General features: G+C 39.3%; 1 protein-coding gene across 9 annotated transcripts in view; it reads right to left on the minus strand.

Annotated features, from left to right (window-relative positions):
- The window catches only part of LOC107996518 (nephrin), a 419,478-nt gene that overhangs the window by 322,598 nt on the left and 76,640 nt on the right, over positions 1-20,240 (minus strand). Inside the window, exon 1 of one of the 9 annotated variants that reach the window (XM_062074573.1) lies at positions 4,287-5,266. The exons of 6 other annotated variants lie outside the window; for them this stretch is intronic. The gene's annotated coding sequence lies outside the window, so the exon portion shown is untranslated. Of the gene's footprint in view, positions 1-4,286; positions 5,267-20,240 lie in introns of those variants that run through there. 2 more of the 9 variants (XM_062074578.1, XM_062074582.1) reach the window with 2 other exon arrangements.

Below are 20,240 nucleotides of genomic sequence, written 5' to 3' on the forward strand. Positions count from 1 at the left end.
AAGGGGATGGTTTCGGTCGACAATGGGTCGAATTCGATTGCGCCAGATATGCACTCCGCCGAATGCAACTGACGTTGCATTCGCAGAGCGCGGGGGAGGGAAAAAAGGAAAAGGAAGCGCCTAGTTTCCATCTTTTGTGACGGCGTCTCGCTCGCTCTCTCCTCTCGCGCCCTTTATGAATATTCTTGGAATTTTAATGCGCTTTCCGACAACGATCCTCATTCACGAATTCGGGCCAACCCCGTCGTCGTCATCCCGAACACCAGTCGTCCTCGTTGTCGACGACGACGTTTCCGCGAGCCTTGGCACGCCAACAGTGCACGCAGAACGTGCCTCAAATTCGCCGAATCGTTGGCCGAATATTAAAAGGGATGTAAATGAATCGCGCGAAAAGGATCCTTGTTCCCTCCTGTTATCGATTTCTACGCGATTTATTTTACGATTGTGCAAATTAGGATAAGTGATTGCGTAGATTGAAATGAACGAAAAATTGAGAAATTGGGAAGAGCAACGATTCTTATCGTAATAATTTAGACTCTTTTTAATAATTTTTTACATCGGTTAATCGCCAAGAAAATAATTTGGATGAAAGTCATACAATCCACCGATTTCCTATATCGAATCATTTTTGCCTAAATAACGTTGTAGCCTCGAATACGTGTTGGAAAGAAAAAAATAAAATTTACCAATCTAAACTGAAATCACACAAGACCATAATGAAATACACGTGAGAAATCACGGAAGACCCATTCATCCCTTTCTGATCTGAAACGCAAACCTGTGCAAATCACCGGATTTCAGTCCGGGAGGACTGCACCGACAAACGACCGTGTCCTTCGAAGGGATCCCCTCCTTCTTATTTGCAACCATCAAATTGTAAATCCTCGATGGCGGTTCTCCTATATGAAAATTGCCGGTTAACCGTGCGACAAGTGTCTAATTTGCCCTCCTCGAGCATGTAACGGTATATTTCCTGGTATCGACCCCATCCAACGTGCGAACAATCGGAGAAAGAAGTGGCGAGTCATCCTCTTTTAGGACGAATGCCGCTTTTCGAAAAGCCAAACCCGAGGAGGGGTCCAATTTAGAAAATTACTGGAGCGGCGGTTCCTTTGTCAAAATTCACGTTCGCTTGTGAAATGAACCGTCCTCGTTTTATTAAGCGTGAGGTATCGATTATCGAAACACGATCGGGATGATAATGCGATGATATTCGTTCATTAAATCGAAGCTTCGTATTTAAAAGCGTTTCAATTATCTGACTGTGGAATTTCGTGGAAATATCGTCGGTAAATATGGAAACAGTAACGATTTCATATGCTTTGCATTATCGAGCACGATTACGCCGATTGTTTATATATACGCTGACAATTCAGATTAGAAGAAATGCTAATTTAAATATATATTCATTTCAAACGAATAGATATTTGGTTCCCGAATGTTCTTCATCAACTCTCATGTTTATTATATGAAACTGGGAGAAGTTTGGAACAATTCGATCGATCGATCAACCGTTCTTCGAAAATTAATTTCAAGTTTCCTTCGGAATCTTTTCAGAAGAAATATCGGTACGAATGTCTGCATTTGGTTCAAGAATAAAAGAAAAATTTGGTTCAAGTTTCACGATTCGTGAAAATATAAATATCCTACTCTAATTTTCTTAATAAATTGGTCCCTCGAGAGATTAATAAATTTGAGAATACGAGAACTCTTCCTCTTCTTCTCGCAAGGACAATTCAAATTTATATCCCAAGAAAAAACGTACGAATTAAATAAACGTCTCGCGAGACTCTTGTATCTCGCACAATCCGATGAAGAATTAAATTCCAAATTAACCTTAACAAGGATCAAAGGACAATACGAGACCCTCGAGAGCTCCGTACAAGGACCTGAAACCCAAGACGGTTCTCCATTCTCTAAGGTTTCAACTGTAATTACTCTCCAAATACCACCCCATCGAAATCCAAGCTCAAAGACAACGCGAAATCTACATATTAAATCTTCCCCCTCGTGGCTTGAATAGCCAATACATATTCGAAATATCGAGACCTAAGGACGACGTTTGAAAATTCGAAAACGCGGCAGAATTCGTCACCGAAATCGTCCACGTGGAAAGAAACCGAGCGCGAGAGTAAAAGGAAAACGGTCGTACGAACGTCAAACAATTTTACCTCCCCTCCCCCAACAAGAACGGATAAAAAACGCTCAAGCAACGAGAGAGAGAGAGAGAGAGAGAGTTTGGATGCAACAACGACAAGGTTTTGTCGCGAGTTTCATTGTCACGCTCGGAAAGACATTTCCCCATTTTCGTTGAGCAACCTTGTCCCCTCCCCTCGTTGGAGGAGTGAGAAAAAGAAAGAGAGAAGCGGAAGAAAAGAAACGGAGAAAGAGAGAGGGAGGGGAAAAAATAGAAGTGGGAAAGAAACGAAAAATAGCACGCTAAATCATAATTACATCGTCCGCTCGTCGACTCTTTTAAACTGGGTCGTGAGCATCTTTTGCGCCGCATCAGACGCAACTGCTGTAAAAATGAATAAGCGCGAAAAGAAAAGCGGAAGCGACGTCAGAAAGACCGATGTGAATTACAGCCATTCTTCCTTATTCAATTCGCCACCTCCACCGCCTCCAACCCTCTACCATTGACGTGATTCCAATGGAACGCGTCTCTCTCTCTTTATCTCTATCTCTTTCTATCTATCTGTCCGTCTCTCTCGCCCTCCCTGTTATTACTCAAACGCTGATTGTTTCCGACTGATCGACACCTTATTGTGTAAACGAGACCGGCAACCCGATCTTACCCAATTAACAACGCCCCTGATCACGAAAATCCCTCTCTGTTTCGGCCAGGAGATGTTTCCATCGATTATCTCGAATAATTCCCAAGTAATTAAAGTTTTCCTCTGATCTTGTTACATAGGATTTCACGAAAAGTAGTCACGCTTCAACCTTGTTCGTCGCTCCTCTTGCGATTCGAACTCGTGAAAATTCTCGTTTTCCGACCGATCTGCCTCGGCATTATGCGTTTCATCCCTCTCCCCCATTGTTTCACCACTCGCGTTTCGCGCGCGTCTTATTAGCCGACATTGCGTCGACCATTATGTGGTCATTCACTCGAGGATACAAAGTTTTAAGTAGATTTCGAACCACAGAACGAACAACGAGAGTTCTTAGGCGAGCTATCCTTATAATAAGTGGCGCGAACGCGATATTCAGGGTGGTAATTTGGCTTGAATTTTGCGCATAGTTAAAGCGTGATGCGTATATTATAACGTGGTAAATGAGGCGGTTGCTCGTTCCATGTTGCTCGAATTTTCGCGACGATATAAATTTTGGAATTTTGTTTCAATAGTTTCGATCGATAAAGAATAGTGCGGTAATAAAATATTGCGAACCGATATATTTTTATAAATCTGTTACGTTTTTTAATTGTTAAAACTATTAGTTAAACTATTAGTTGATAATGTTGTGATCTAATTGATATACTTGTATGTACATGCACCGGAATGAAAGGATTAACAAATAATTGAAAGAAAAATTAAAATTAATACAGTTAATCGAAGTTAAAAGATATGGCATCTTTTACACTACCAAACAAATGAAAGAAATATTATGAAAATATCAAGTGCTAATGTTATCAAAGTTGAAAGATGAAATATTTTTTAATTATATGAATAAAAAATGATGAAACTATTGATTGATTAATTATTGTCTAATTATATTAAAAAATAGTAGAACAGGAAAATAATATTGGCAGTGAAAGTAATCAATAAAAGAAAAGTAATAATAAACATCTCTACAATTATGTCAATTTATTAAAAATAAAAATGCAAAATTTTTTAATTGCACATTTTAAATAAATGAAAAACAAAAAAAAATTATCACGTCATATGCTTGTTTCAATTTCATATTTGATTATATTAATTCTCCAAAATGAAAAATTAAAATATCCTTTTATCCTATTATCCTTTTAATAAAAGAGTCCTGACTACTCAGATTTCATATATTATATATAATAGATTAAATGATAAAATCGAAAAAATTGTACATAATTTTCGACAATGCCGGAGAAGATCAATACTAACCACAAAAAATCCCAATCGAACAATTTTGTCTCATAAAGCAAACCTATCTAACCAAACAACAAAATTCCAAGTAAAAGGAGCTAACAGTCATTTTCCCTTGAGCATTTTGCGATATCATGAAATACACAACACCTCGATCACCTCATAGCGAAGAGTTTATACACAATTCCTAGAATTCTCTCGAGGCGTTAACAGCGCGCTTACCTGTTCCTTTGCAAAGTCGATCGTTTCTCTGGGAATGTTAGAACAGTCGAGGCATCAACAATCACGTCCAACCACGTTACACAATTTCCAGTAGTTTCCAAAGTTTTCAACTTGTTTTCAAAGGCTGTCAACTCAAACAACGCTCCTCCAAAATCGATCTGTTGATTACCATCCAATTAACTGGATAATTTACCGAATGAACTTCTTTTGTCACTAGCAAAAATTCACTAGAGCCCGAAATGGCAGCATCGTTCGCGTTAAACTTCGCGTCCGCGAAACGTTTCAATAAAATACCTTTCCATCGCGGTCCTTTCAAGCATACACGCACACACAAGTAGCACAATTCGACCGAGAATACGTCAAAGAGAGAATTAATTTAGTCGGCGCGTTACAACTTGTTGAAAAGTTCGAACGATCGATTTCGCGCGATTGACACACGCGTATACCACATACTATTCTCGCGATCCGTCGGTTGAACAGCGACACGTAGCGTCCATCTATTGTCCATCACCCCTCGCCACGCGACTGATCCATTATCCCGCGAGATAGCGCGATATTACGTGATACAATGTTACCGCGATTTCATGCGAACAAACCTGAATGCGTCCTTGGTCAACTGATTTCCACGTTTCCTTCTTTGTCCCATACGCGAAAAGTTTGACAAATGTCTCTGGAATACGTCACGGCGCATGCAAAATTACGAAGAATAACCGAAAACTTCTGTCTCACTTTGATCACTTTTATATACTCCGATTCAACTCGATTCGGCGCGCGATTGCGCACGCTCGATTTCTCCTCGGCCGCGAAGGATAACGAGTAAGAAAACGATTTCTCGCAATACTTGTTGTATCTTTCACCGTCACTCGATGTATTCGTACAACTCGCGCGCGATCAACCCTTGTCGTCAAACCAGTAACACAGGAAGCTTGAGATCGTGTCGCAAGGACTGCACGGTAATCACTGAGAGACTCGTTCCGTGGGACACGAGGCGCGCGCCGCCTAACTGACGGAGCGCGCCCGGAAAAACCCGAACTGAGCCGATCGGACACGAACGCCGAATACAGGCAAAGACACGGCAGCCGAGAGACCGATGGGCCCGTGGCCAGCCCAACCGCCTCCAGCCACGAGATTTCCTTGTCGCGGCTTATGAGGATGCATGTGCTCTTTTCCACTTTGGTCCACGTACAACACGAAATGTTCGTATATAAGGGATAACATTGCATCATGCTCGATAGATCGCGTTTGAAGATCGGCACTAAGGGATTTTTAGAGATTGTTATTTTGTGGAAAGTCAGACTTAAGGTGGGTTTTCTTGAATCAGATTTGAAAAGAAAGTTAAAGGCTTGTTTTGATTAACGATAGGCGTGGAGAATTACAACGGATAATTGTTGATCATTAACTCGTGTAATAATTTTTATTTTTAATTATATGATTGACTGATTAATGAGAGAATTAATTACTTTAATAATAACAATATATTTAAACAGTAATAAACACCACGTATATCGAATGCAGGTCAATCAATGAGTGTGGTTATCCGATGTTAATATTATTTTCAATAAACCTTGCATCTGTATAAACAAATCATCTGTTAATTAGTCTGCAATACAACTATTTCTGGAATCCCTTGAATAATTAAACTAATGCTATTGCAATAAGTTATCAATATCGCGAATAAGAATAATAAATGCGATAATGCAGGGAATGAATTTGAAATTATTATATATGCAAGAGAATACCTACAACTTTTAATATTATGGTCTCTCGATTCTAATTCACTATTATTAATTGATCAATTATTGTATATAATTATTCTGAAAATATTTGTATACACTATATTATTCGATAACACGATCATCATTATTTCTTGTCCCATTCCAAAAAGACAAGAACAATTTTGTAGAATACGCGTAATTCGTCAAATTCCATCGAATCAATGGTCCAGTTTAGATAACATTTCACCCCGATCGACATTTCGTCGAATAATCTAGCGCGCAGATTCGATGCGGTAATGTATCGAGGCTGTTCGAAAATGTAGGTTTTTCGTGAAACTGTATATATAGGCGAAAATGGCACCGCTAATGCAAAACATGTGTTCAATTTACACCGATGTTCGTTCACGATGTCAACTCGACGGAAGCGAGCGAATGCACACATGTACAAATACCTTTACACGTCACGCCTATATATTTTTTATAGACGCATCAGTGGCCTCGTTATTTCGCGAAATGTTTTATTTTATCGCGCAACACCAAAATGCCGCAAGTAATGCGACCAAAAAGGGTTCGCCTCGTGTATCCACGCGTACAATGAAAGGCCCTTCGAAAAATTATTCGGTCGGACGAACATGCCAACGAATTCTTTCTTCTCTCTCTTCCTCTCTCTCTCTCTTGTTTTACAATTTATTTACCCGCCTCGTTTTAATTACGCGCGAAAGTTACGATTTCGGTACGTTCGTAATTAGGATGAGAATAAAATGGCACGACGAGAAACAAGTATTTGCGAGATGTGAGAGAAACTAAGAGATTAAGAAGGGTGAAAATAAGAGAGGATATAATAAACAGGTAAAAAGAGAGAATGGTAAATAAGGATCTTATTGTCGGATAATATTATAAAAAGGAATTGGGTAGGTAGGAAGGAGAGAACGAATTGAACGAGCGATTATTTTGCCTTATTGGGGGCAATATATTTTCATTAACCCCTTATCCCGACGCGTTTTCAACGCTCTCGAGCGTGAAACACGGATCCGTTCCTTTCGCGAACTTCCCGTTTCTGTCTTGGAAAGTCTGTCGTTCGCCTGAAAATTCTTGGCAAACCGTGAGGATCGTGAAATCCGTACCGTGGCAATACCGTTTGTACTTGTTTTTCATCGCGCTTGTCATCCTCGTGCTAAGTTTTAAACTCCATTCGAAGTAACGAACAATAAGAAAAAACTGTCATCGAGAGATTAGAAAAATTAATACGTACACATAGATGGTTTCAAATAAGAAGGATTCTTTTACAAGATAAAATAATTAAAGGATAATAAGACGATGTGAATATGGGAATAATTTACCAACTGATCTTCGTGTCTGATTCATTGAAAGCAACGTTTACATAGCCCAGAGATATTATGCTGAGAACGTCATACGCTGTGTACAAATTATACGTAAACATGCCCATCATCAGTCAAACCATGAAAACCTTTATTAAGACGCGTAAACATTAATGATTAATTAACTAATGAGAAATTACTAAAAATTCACCTATCACATTAATTACCCTCCAAAAAAAATTCAATAGGAAATTAAATTATTGGGAAAAAATACTCATAATAATTAAAAATTCCCTGTATCGTCCTCCATCAAAATCTATCTCCATCGTCCATCGTTTCCCCGATCGTTGAAGAAGAAACGGTCAAATTCGTAAGTAACCCTACCACGAAACTCGTCCCGATTTCACGTCCAACTGTCTCGTTTTTATTCATGGGCTGACAAATCCGCGAAAGAAACCGAGCGACGCATCAACGTCGCTAGGTACGAAACGCGTTATAAATAAATCGTCGTTCGGATTACACGTGTCACACAGGCGAAATATCACGATCAGTGGATGCGATCTATCCAAACAGGGTTTCCCCTTCGCGATACACGAGATATCCCGGGCACGTACACTTCGCGGAAGAACCGCGGAGATTCCCACTCGTCTTCTCCGCGAATACACCGAGATTTGCTTGTCGCGGCTTATGAGAATGCATGCACTTCACCCCCACCGAGTGGATCGAGAAGATATCATCCCTCTCCTGTGTGTACACATCGATAAGGGGGGTGGGTATCGGAGTGAATATTTTCACCTTGCACGTCGCCTTTGAACGATCAAGCTTTGCCACGACAATCCCTATTAATGTCGTTCAATATAGACGAACCTCCGAAAATTGCATATTAATTCGAAGAATTGATTTTGACTATTATTGGATAAACTTTTTAAACGAGTAACTGGATCGGAAATGAAGATACGGAATGTCGAAACGGATGTTTAACCACCTTGCCATTCACACGGTTTGAAAGAAAAAAGGAAGGAAAGCCATTGTTACGGGGAAGAAAAAGAGAAAATCTCTTTCACGATTCCTTCTCACGTCGTTCATTTGCCGGGAGGGGAATATATACCGAACACGTTCCCATGTTTTAAATCGAATAAAATTCAATAAAAAAGAGAAAAAAGGATGGAGGAGGGGAGGAAAGGGATCGTTTTCCACGATTTCCTACGATATCCTTCGATACCCCTTCCGTGGGCGTGGAATAAAAATGGGCCGGTAAACGGTGGTAACATAAGTTACAATTCCATATGTCCACACGGTTTATTGATTTAAGTTTCTTAAACTTGCTTGCCTTCCGGTTTATTCCCGGTCTGCAAGAAAAGCACCCACAGGGGCCAGCTGCCGGTAAGTGTTTTTTCTCCCGTGAATAAAGGCCGGAGCACCACGATTCGCCGCAAGTATGCACGGTAGTATTACCACGCGAGGAAAGATTATTAAAGAGGAACGTTCGAAAGCTGCATCATAGACGACAGAAGGAAGATGGTGCCCTTTCTGTGCTCGAAGAGCGTCAAACCAGCAGGTGGTCTCGCGAGATTTGCCTGTCGGAGCTTATGAGCCCGTGCCTACCACCTGAAGAGGATATTGATATTATGACTATTGACATTCTGTGCCCGCCTTCGAGATATCCGACAGAGCCCAATAAAACGTGGAGGAACTGCGTTAAAAATATTGTATAACATGATGCGTGAGGGGATACGCGTATGCTTTGATCTCTGCTTATTGTTGGATGCGAAGAAAATTGAATGAAATTAATAAAAAAAACTTATAAGAAAGAAATATATTCAATGAGTAGATTTTTTAGAAAGAAAATATCATGGAAGGAAGAAAATCTATATAATTATAACAATTGAAATAATTAAAAGATGAACGCAAAGTAAAGGAAATAAGGATATTAATTACGTACCTTACGTACAACCCTTTAAACATTCTTTCCTCCGTTCGAATCGCATTTCAATGCTGGCTTTCGATATTTTATCCTCGTTAAAAGTCAGAAGCTGATTATACCGAAACCTTGGAGCAACCATTAAACACATCGAATCGAATCTCAGAATCGGAAATGTTACTTACACAATACGCATAATACGAAGAAATTTTCCTACGTTGCGGGCAAACGTATGCTGATGTTTGAAAACGCGAACGAATTCAATTTCCTGGCCGCAGCATAAGTCGATCCGAGCACAAAACGCATAAAACGTCTCGTTTGCTTAATCCACAACTTGTCGGGTGGCCAATTATTCAAATATAATTGAATACATACATAGAGAATTAAGAGAGGTAGTGATCCGAGGTAAGCGCGGCCAGGATGATGTATATGCCGAGGAGCGTCGTTACTCGACTTCGAGCATCGGCTCTTTCTTGTCTTGTCCTAACAGCGAGTTCTGGCTCCTTTTTTTCTGTGCTTTGGCCGACATGTTGCCCCGAAATCGTGGCAATAAAAGCGGAGCGCAAAAATGGACCATTTCATGGTCTGTTCTTTTCGTTTGCGTTTTATGAAGTGATTAAAGAGTTTTGTAAAGGCCAAACAAGATAAATATACACTTGTGAAGATTCCTAATGGTGAATGGGTTGAAATTCAAGGTTACGCTTTGAAGTATCCTTTTTTCTTTTGCCGAATGAATTCTTTTGTGAATTTCTTTTATGTAATAAAGAACTTGCACTAATTTTAAGATTATACTAAAATTGTATTCTTTTTAGGAACTCGATTTTCAAGGAAGAAGCAAAAAGATTGGGTCGAACAATAAAGTAAAAAGGTATTAATAATAAAAGAAGCCTGATTTTTTTTTTAATCTTTGAAAATATCTGATAAGAATATAAATACCTATCGTGAATTCCTCTCTACTAACACTGTCACAATTTTTATTTGTTACAGAATTCACATGAGAGAATGACGGATGAAAGCTATCGAGGCAGACCAGAAATACCTGAGAAACCAAGTCTTCTTATTTGGAAGGAAAAGGAAAACGAAGCAAATAGCGGAATTTTGGTGGAAAAGGTAAAAAAAAATTCCTTTCTTTCCAAGAATACGTATCTAGAGCCGGGAAACGGACCACGGTATCCTGCAGTCTCCGCGTCAGAGTTTATGAGAATGCATGTCATTGTCCCCATTGTGCGGCTCATGGACCACAGCGGGAGCACGAACGACGAGTCCTTCGAAGCGCTCGTAAGAAGGTCCTCCACGCATGATCTCCCATTGTTGTAAGCGCGAGATACGGTATACGCTGAGCGACCGTCCCCTTCTGATTACCCATATTCAACCCGTACGAATGGAAATCTCTGTCCATGCCGATGGCTCCCGTGTCCATCAAACGTTTACGACACCGTGTTACACCAGGGGAAAGAAACGGTAGATATCGACGAAACATTCGTGAAGATTGATGCCATTGAACCGGACGTACGAGAGAATTATTGGGGGGAAATTTAAAATGTCGTTAGAAATATTCCAGTGAGATTAATCGAAGAGTTTTTGGTCGAAAAATTACGATACTTAAAATTGTTTACACGAATATTTGTCCATAATTTTCTTCGTGTGAGGGATTGAAGAGCTTGTAATTGTTAGGTTATGTTTCCTCGATCTTTTCTTTAATATCTTGCAAATCTTTTAAATATTCAGTATCCTTAATACTCTTAATCCACTTCTAGAAATTCTAATTACCAAAATTAATATATTTGAGAAAATTATCCTTGCCTTACCCCGAAAATTTTATCAAAGGACGCATCTGTTTAAAAAAATATTTTCAAACCTTACGTAACATATACATAATTAATACTAATTCTTCTCTTAAAGAATCGAAATATTTCATAATTAATAAATCCTCTATACATATATTCCTTCTTCCCAATCTTCCCAAGGAACGAACATCATGCTCGGGTTAATCGAACTAGCTAATCCAACGATCGAGTAGAAAATACACCGTTGATCGGTGTTAACCAGTAGATAGGTGCTGGCCGATCGGTTGATTGCCTCGAATACTCTTATATACGTTTCACTGTACGAGTTTAATGCGCTTAGACTGATCCCTGGCTATGTAGACAGAGGTATTATGCCGCTATACCGATCGGTATTCAAGTAACACGCACTAGTTCTCTCGAATGATAGGAAGATGTTGGCCCATCCACGATTTATGTGTTTCGTGACATCGAGATTTGGTCCCGTTTCTTTCATCATCTATCTTGAAATTGAACGTGGCGGATTAACAGCTTGTTAAATAATTAACAACTCGTTTTCTTTCTTTTTTCTCTTTTATTTCACTTCGACGATAGCCGAAATTTTCTGTGATATCTTTTTCGAGAGAAACTTCGTAGAATTTGATTTATTTTCGTTTTTTACAAGAAACGGAGAAAGTGATCTTCCAACTTCGGAATCCCCGGATATCTTGAAATATTAGACAGATTGGAATAGAACATAACGCTTTTTCTCTTCAATTTTTAATAAGTCTTCTTCCTCGAAAGAAGATTTTCCAATTTCGACGAATTTTAAGTAACTTAAATCCTAATCAAGGATCTAGTATATACATTCTTATTCCACTATTACGTACTATTCAACGGCGGATAGATTATTTTTCAGAAATCCCCGCGACGAAGCGCATCCAATTTTGTTTTCCGTTTGGTTCCGCATAAATTCGCGGACATGATTAAAGGATTCGGTTGGCCGAGTCGGAACACGCGAAACACGGAACAAGGGAGGGGAGAGAAGATGAATTTTTGACGAGGCGAAAGCGAGAGAACGTGAAAAATAGAAGCTACGTTGCAGGTTTGATGATTTGGAAGTGAGCAGAACCCAACGTTTCGTGCAATCGAATATTTTTTTCACTTCTTCCCCCCCTCCCCTCTCTCTCTTTCTCTCTCTCGATCGACATGATTGAAATCGCTTGCAACGATGATTAAAAGAGGAAAAACTTTTTCATTCACTTCCGATTACGTATTCGATGAAATAAATAATGATCGAAAGATCGTTGTAAATTAATTTGCACAGAATAGAGATCTTTAACCATCCGCGAGATGAATTGGGAAAATTGCTGGAAACTCGAAACTCATTTCATAAGAAATGGGTAATCTCGAGCGAGATAATCTAAATCGTGAGACAAGTCTAAGTTTACGTTTTGTTTTACCTGTTGTATAATGTATATATACCGATCATTTTCGCTGCAATGCGGATTTTTGGATGTTTCAGCAACCGGGTTGTAATGGAACGGTATTTTGGCTATGGAATCGGAAAATTTAATTGAATTTAACGCTTCGAAAGATAAATTGCTCGACACTATTTTTTAAAAGTTTCTCAATTTCATCATTGAATAAATTGTAATTAATTTTCGAATTCCCTAAAGATACAAATAATTCTTTTTCTTTTTTTAATTTTTAAAAATTAGCACGGACGAATCCGTTGTTGTTGAAACGATTTCGGATTTTTCCAATTTGTTTTTTTTTTTTTAACTTCGATCGAAAATCGATACAATTTGAAATTATATTAAAAGTTTCTTTCGAAACTTTCAAGAAATGGAAGATGACAAGAATTCTCGAGGAAAGAAATAAGCTTGTTAGATGAGAAGCATTAAAAAGAATCTGTGTTAATAACACGTTTCTTTCGTTAAAAGAATCACGATAATTTTTCAAGTTAAATTTCCATTTAAGAAAAGAAAGATATTTCGTGACTCGTTGTGTTCAAATGAAGCAAGTAATTCAAATCATTCCGATTTTTATTCATTTATTATAAGAGTACAAGCAATACAAATTGATCGATCGTCACGTATTTCTAAAGACATTGTCTAAACGCGATGATTAGATTAACATATTTTTCCATGATATTAAGCGATGCATCAATAAAACAGATGTTCATCAGTAACATTTTTCTCGACCACTTTCTTGTTGATCCTCTAAACAGAGAGCACCGAAAGAGCTAATTAATTTTTACGTCTACTTAATCTTACGAGATAGAGTCACCCTGAAGGATGCTTACGATCCCGAGTTCATTTCATGAAGAACTTGCCTCTATGCGTATCTCTATAGGTTAAGTAGAAGAAAAAAATATTCCGCACAAGTTAGGAATAACAAATTGGTAAAATCCGAAATGAAGAATAATCTCCTATTACAAAACTCTGTAATTCATGAGTCATGAATTTACAAATTACATTATTAACATTCATCAACATCGTTATGCAAATTTTTACGCAAAATCTGTAAAATGAAAACCAGCTGAAACACGTGGAAATAATATATCCGTATCTTTAAATTAACCTATTCTCTAAAACAATCTCTTTCAACCGAAACCTCTTCAAAGTTGGAACGCGCAAGGAACTATCCACACCCATCATAATTCCAAACTTCCCCTCGATACAACTTTTAATATAACTTCTCGAACGAGCAAACGGTAGTTTCTAATCCAAACACCATCTTCACCCGCCAGAAGGAAGGATTCTTCTCTTGGAAGAAAAAAAGGAAAGGAAAAGAAAAGAAAAATCACCCAGCCGACATCGCCGCGTGTCAGCACGTGAGGATTCCCTGGATTCCAGGCCCGGTACGTGTCGGCTCGCTTGACGTTCGAATAAAAATCCACTCAAGAAGGCTTGATTCGATGCATTTAGCAAGACTGCATACACACAGCCCACCCCTTCTTTATCGTTAAACAATCCTCGCGAATATCATCGCAAATATCAGTCAAGTGTCCCTCTCTCTCCCGTCCTTCCCTCCTCTCGCTCTCTCTCTCCCTCTTTCTCTTAACCCAGGATTGAGATTCCGTTTCAGCGACGTGAGTTTCCTTCGGTTCCGGATGGAAGGAAATACGAGGGCGGCTGTTATTGGAGAATCCACCCCCTTTTCCAACCCCCGTATACGCCATGAATCCGTCGTCTTCGTTTCTCTGTTTCCCCCTCGTCTCCTCTTTCACGTCTCCCTCCTCCTTCTCTCTCGACCTCGAGCCTCTGTTCCATCCCAAGTGTCTTTGTTCCACGATTTCTTGGTTAGCGATTTCTCGCTATCCCCTCGGTTTCTGTCTTCTCTGTATTCCCTCGATCTTTCGCGGTCTTATCGGTGCGGTCTTTACCTATGTACTCTCTCTCTCTCTCTCTGTTTCTCTCTATCCTCTCTCTTCGTCTCTCCTCGCAATTCAATGGAAACGGTGGCTCAGTCACTGTTCCACTTCAAGGATTAAGCGTATATCAGACGATTCGAGATTCCATCTAGGATCGAATGCGCCAATGAGTGGTTGACGGATTATTATTTGGGGGGAGAAACGGGGAAACTAGGTTTTCTATGGGAGAATTCGCGCTGATATCTGGGAATGATGATGTTAACAAAGAGATGTGCCGATTCTGCGACGGTTTTGGTTTATATATGTTTGAGAAGCGTTTAATAATAAAAAAAGGAGAGAGAGAGAAACGCAGGATCATTTTTATTTCCAGGTTTTTCGACAAATTTTTTAAATTTTCGGAATCCAGTGTGAGTTACATAAAAAATAGATACGTTCAAAAATCTCACAGCATTCCATTATTTATTTACGCACTTTTTACAAAATGGATCGGTTCTTTTTGAAATAAAGAGAAACAAAAATCTCGTATACTTCGGAATAAAAAAATCAATCGTGACCAACACGCAAGTGGACACGAAATTTTCCACTTTTATCTTAATAATAATTACTGCGACGATTCATTCAAACATAAATATACAATAATTTATCATTTTTCCAGAAGCATTAGAAACGTCATTTCGATGATGGCCATATCGGATGGAATATATATCGTATCGTTTTAATTATTCCACGGGGAATAATAATTCTCGCGATGGTTGAACGAACTGTCGCGTGTTTAACGATCGTATACACGGATAAAAATTTCGATTCGACGATTTCCTGTGTCGGACAGAATAAAGTTGAAGTCGTATCTAGACAGCGAGGATTATGCGACGAGAAAAGGGTTTACACCGCACATAAAGGGTGAAGGGTAAAGAATAACAGAGAAATGCGAAGGACAATATAATCAAGCGTATATATTTCCATATATATATATATATATATTTATTATTATTTCCTGTCTTTTTTCACGTACTATTGTTTCAATCGTTTTTCATAAATATTTTCACCAGAATAAACATTGTTTCAACGCGGACGTATAAACGATCTAGTTTTATTTTATCAGAGAACATGTTCGATAAAGATTAGACGATAAAAATTATTTAAAAGATAGATGATATTTGGGAATCTAGAGATCTAGAAATCTTTTCGTGATATCAAAGATACGAATGTAAAAGGAAACTCGCTATCTCTTCCTATAAATTTTTCTAAAATATCGATTGTAAAAATTTTGTTGTCGAAATTCTCGTTGTCGAACATTTCAAGTATTTTCTAGATTTTAAACTATGCCAAGATTCGATCGATTTTGATAAACTATTTAATAAATCCATTAAGAGTAATATCGAACAATTTTATCGAGTTCTTTTCAATAACATTAAAATATAAAAAATTTATAATGAATCCAAGATCTCTCTCTGCAAGATCATAAAAAAGAAAGACAAGTTTTGAATTGAATAAATTGAATTCGTTAATATTAATGATTTCTTTCCATCGTGTATTTTCTTTCTTTTTTTCTTTCTTTTTTTTTTTTAACTTTCACGATATATACCATAGAAAGAGAGAAAACTTTATACGCAAATTTAACCAAGCCATTATCGTTCTTTAGACTTGTTTGTTAGGATAAGGTAGTCACGGAGCCATGATATATATTGTCCTCGATCACAAGAAGCTTAGCTTCTCGAAATAATTTGTGTATGGAAGTATAACATGTAATACACGGTATAATGCCATCGTTCAGTGGATAATGGTATTAGATCAACGAAGAGAAATCGTATCCCGTGGTAAACAGGAAACAGGAATTCCTTCTATGGAAAAGTTTCTGATGCCTCCAACCCCGACTCACGATGTTTGCATACATTCATAAGGATAAATATTTTACGTAACTTCGAAATTATCAAAGGAGAGGATCCTCTCTATTCCTACAAAACCACCTCTGCCTCCCCAAAAAACCTTCCCACCCCCTAATTTAGCCATTAATTATTAATTATTCAAATTCCTTTAAATTTATAATCCTGTTCAAAGCACTTAACCACCTCTGCTCCACCAAGAAAATAATTCGAGCCGTCATCACGAGCACATCTTATCCACCCTTGGAGATCGATCAAACCCAATCGGTCCAACAATAAGACACCGTTGCCCAAATCTTCCTTACATCAAGGATTAAGAAGAAGAAATCGCTCGAATCACCCTTCGATGTATCCGAAACGATATTCCGGACCGCATAATCGATCCGCTCGTTTTTTTCTATCGGTTCCTATACGTAACCCTCTTCACGGATCAACTTCTCGGCTCATTAGACGGTGGAAAGCTGGGAAAGTAACGTTATTCCACTCTGTCCCCGTGTTCCATCTCCCCCTCCCACCCAATCGAACCTATTTCACCACGGATCTCACGATTCAGACGAGCGATTTCTGTCTCTAGGAGAAGCCTAGCTCTCTCTCGCTCCCTCTCTCTCTCTCTCTCTCTCTCTATTCTGAGTCACTGTTCCACTCGAGAGATTAAACGTGTATCAGATGATACGAGATTCCGTGGAATTGAATGTGCCAGAGGCCGTTGCCTCCGCTCCCCCGCCGATATAACGGAGGATTATTCTGTTATTTTATCGGGGACTCGGGATCGAATGCCGGGGTTGGACAGGAATGAGGGTGTGGTAGCGTGGAAGAAGTGGGCGTGCATATTTCGTTCGAATTTCGTTCGAACGAGAAGTATCCGTAAGCTTAAATTACGCCACATACGTCGTTTGTGAGTGAATTTCGTGAAATTAACAATTGCGTTCCAGGTGAAGACTTTAAAATATAATCTGAATAACAACTCGTGAGAGAGCGTACGCTAATTCACTGAAAGATAAAAGTGCTTGTTGCTTCAAAATGCCAAGAATAAAATATAACCATCTCTTCGCGAGAGGAAGAGATATCTCGTTCGAATTCTCTCTCTCCCTCGTACAACCCCCCTCGAAACACCTCGTTACCCGCCAATCATCCGACAATTACGTTTACACTCGGTGGTTAGGGACCGGTTTCAAGAAGGGATTTTGGCTGATTAACATGGCGGGGTATCGCGTGTTCGAGGGCCTAGACGATAGGTGTTGCTATATACCATCACCCTTTGTACCTTCCGGGCATCCTCGAGGAGCAAAGAAAAAGAAAAAACGGAAAAAGTAAAGGGTATCGATCCCTCGTTTGCGAGGCTAGTGGCTTCTTTTTTTCCTGGACGAACACATGAGAGCGATTATCGGTGAAGGGTTCCTCTCGAGAGGGGCACGGTTTGTGTGTTTAACACACAACCGCTGACACGAGCTCGATGATTTATGGGAGATACGGTAATTACACGGGGCGACGTGTTGTCGGCTGTGGATAGTTTTAATCACTTCGCTATTCGAATTATTGAATACGAATGCGTGGAACCCGCCACCACCATGGTTGCTTCACTTCTTTCTCTCTTTAACGCGTTCCTTCGGCCATCGCTCCAGGCGAATGGGAATATTTTCGGGTGTATAAATCGGGGTGAAATTCGGTATGTTGAATAAGCGAAGATATTAAATTCATACATTGTCGATTATTTTTTGATCGGGAGTTTGACCTGTTTTAACATTAATTATATACGAATATTTTATTTTATTAAATCGTTTATAAATTGTTTTATAATTCTTTTGCAAAATATCTCTGCTGATATTCAGAGGGATATTTTCTACGCGAGATTAAGTAAGGGATAGGGAAAAATATATTGTGTAAGTAGAATTTAACGATCGACAGAGTAAATCTTCCAGAGAATTTCCAGAGAAAATTGTAATTTAAATTAACATATGCGTATAGAGTTTCGAATTTTATTTAAATATTAAAGGAGAAAGAAAAGAATTGTTCACGCGTTTCGAATTTTCATAGAGGGAAGGGAAAGGAATCGAAGCATCGGTACGTGCAGCCGCCGATATGGGAAGCATCCTTGGGAAGATAGCGAGATCACGGAACCGAGACCAGAAGAATGGGGTTCGAAAATAGTGTCGCGGATCTGTTTTCGTGCGAAACTAGCTGGCTCTGCAGATGCGTTCCAACGGTGAATATGGTCCGCGTGATAAGAAACGTGCTTCGATTTAATACCGGAAAGATTCTGCGATTTCCGCAGAAATCAGCCAACTGGCCGATTCCGATATGATGTTTTACCACTCTGGTTGCTCCCGTTTTTCAAGAACTCGCGGAAAACATAGCTTCGATTCTGTTCTTCCACTCTAACGTGTTCCTTTATCGCGAATTTCTTTCTTTCTTTCTTTCCTTCTTTTTTATCCACTCCAAGAGATATTCCCTCTCGAATTTCGAATGGAAAATCATTTCTCGTACGTTTCGCGGGACTGTATCGATTAATTTTTCTCCAAAATATATATTTCTTTCCTCTCTAAAACAAATTTTAAAATTAATTAGCCTAGAGAAAGGCAGAGCAACAGATATTTATTCATTACGAGCGAAGTCAATTATAGCTTAATCTCCATTACAAAATTACTTTCACTCGGGATAATTCGGACCTCGATTCGAAGCAAGGCGTTCCATCGTTCAACCGATTCCGAGATGTCGATTAAAAAATACGCGACGAGAAATGTTGGAAACGTTCAATCTGTCAAAGACCGGCGGCACAGTACCGGTAACAGTGGCCGGGATATTGACCACCGAATGGATAAACGATTTTTTTTTATTCCTCGCGTCTTCCTCCGCCCATCCCTCCCCTTCATTGTCCGTGTCTGCACACCGATCGTTTCATTGTTTCGAGCACGGATAAAGTGAAAACCGTAGCAGGGAGCCTACTAACTCCATTTCAACGGCCCGCGATTCCGTTGAATCGTATACACCCTCCCCTGGCAAACCAAATAAAATTGTCCACCGATATTCACATTACCGTGACGATTGGCTTTCCCCATCCCCCTCCGCCTTTATTCGTTACCTGCTGGGGGGGAAAAAAAAGAAAAAAGAAAAAAAAAAGTTAATCGTCACCAACGATAATTCCAACGAGCCGCAGCCGTAAAAAGAAATTAATTTCATCGTAATTAACGGTGGACGGAAGGAGAGTATTCCGTGGCCGTCGAACGGTTCATTAATCCATTTTTGCTCGTTATCCCCGCGCCTGATGGGATAAATAAACGAGAAGTTTGTCAGGTTTCTTTTTTTTTTTTTTCGCTCGACTCGTATTCGATTCTTGGATCACGTGCCGGATCCAATCGAGAATGGAAACGAATTTGGAGAATAAAAATATGATCTCGTGGAAGCGTGAGGAATCTTTACATCGAAGGATTGGATTATGCAAAATACGACAACGATAATCGTTCCTCCAAGCAAACAAAGCTTTCTCTAAGTTAATGAGAAATTAATTGTTCTGAATAAGCTTGGTAAGATAAGATGGAATTATCTCGACGTTAAATAATTATTACTCTCTGTCTTAAAAATTTAGCTGCAAACTTTAGCAAAAAGGAAAAGGATCTTTTAGACACGTGTCAGGCTCCTGTTTCTCTCCGCTAACCGACGATGGTTAGATGTCGGACGAGGAAATTTAACGAAACCCATGAAAAGAATCAGCCGCTCGTGAGACAGTCGCGAAAGGACTTTAAAGAGGGTTTCAGTAGCGTGTCGTCCAGCGACAGAAATCGCTTGCCTGGTCGGACAGCCGATTCATGAGAGTGAAAAAGAGAAAAAGGAAGGAAGAGAGAAAAAGAGAGAGAGGAAGGTTCCGCGCTAGAGAGATCGAGGCCCTCGATAACCCGAGATCTTAGTAATGTAGCTGTCAGATCGTTTAATTAAGGAATCTTAAAGAGTATCGCCGGTTGCTCGATCCAAGTGATAGG

Source organism: Apis cerana, linkage group LG5, assembly GCF_029169275.1.
Source record: "Apis cerana isolate GH-2021 linkage group LG5, AcerK_1.0, whole genome shotgun sequence".
Classification (NCBI taxonomy): Eukaryota; Metazoa; Arthropoda; class Insecta; order Hymenoptera; family Apidae; genus Apis; species Apis cerana.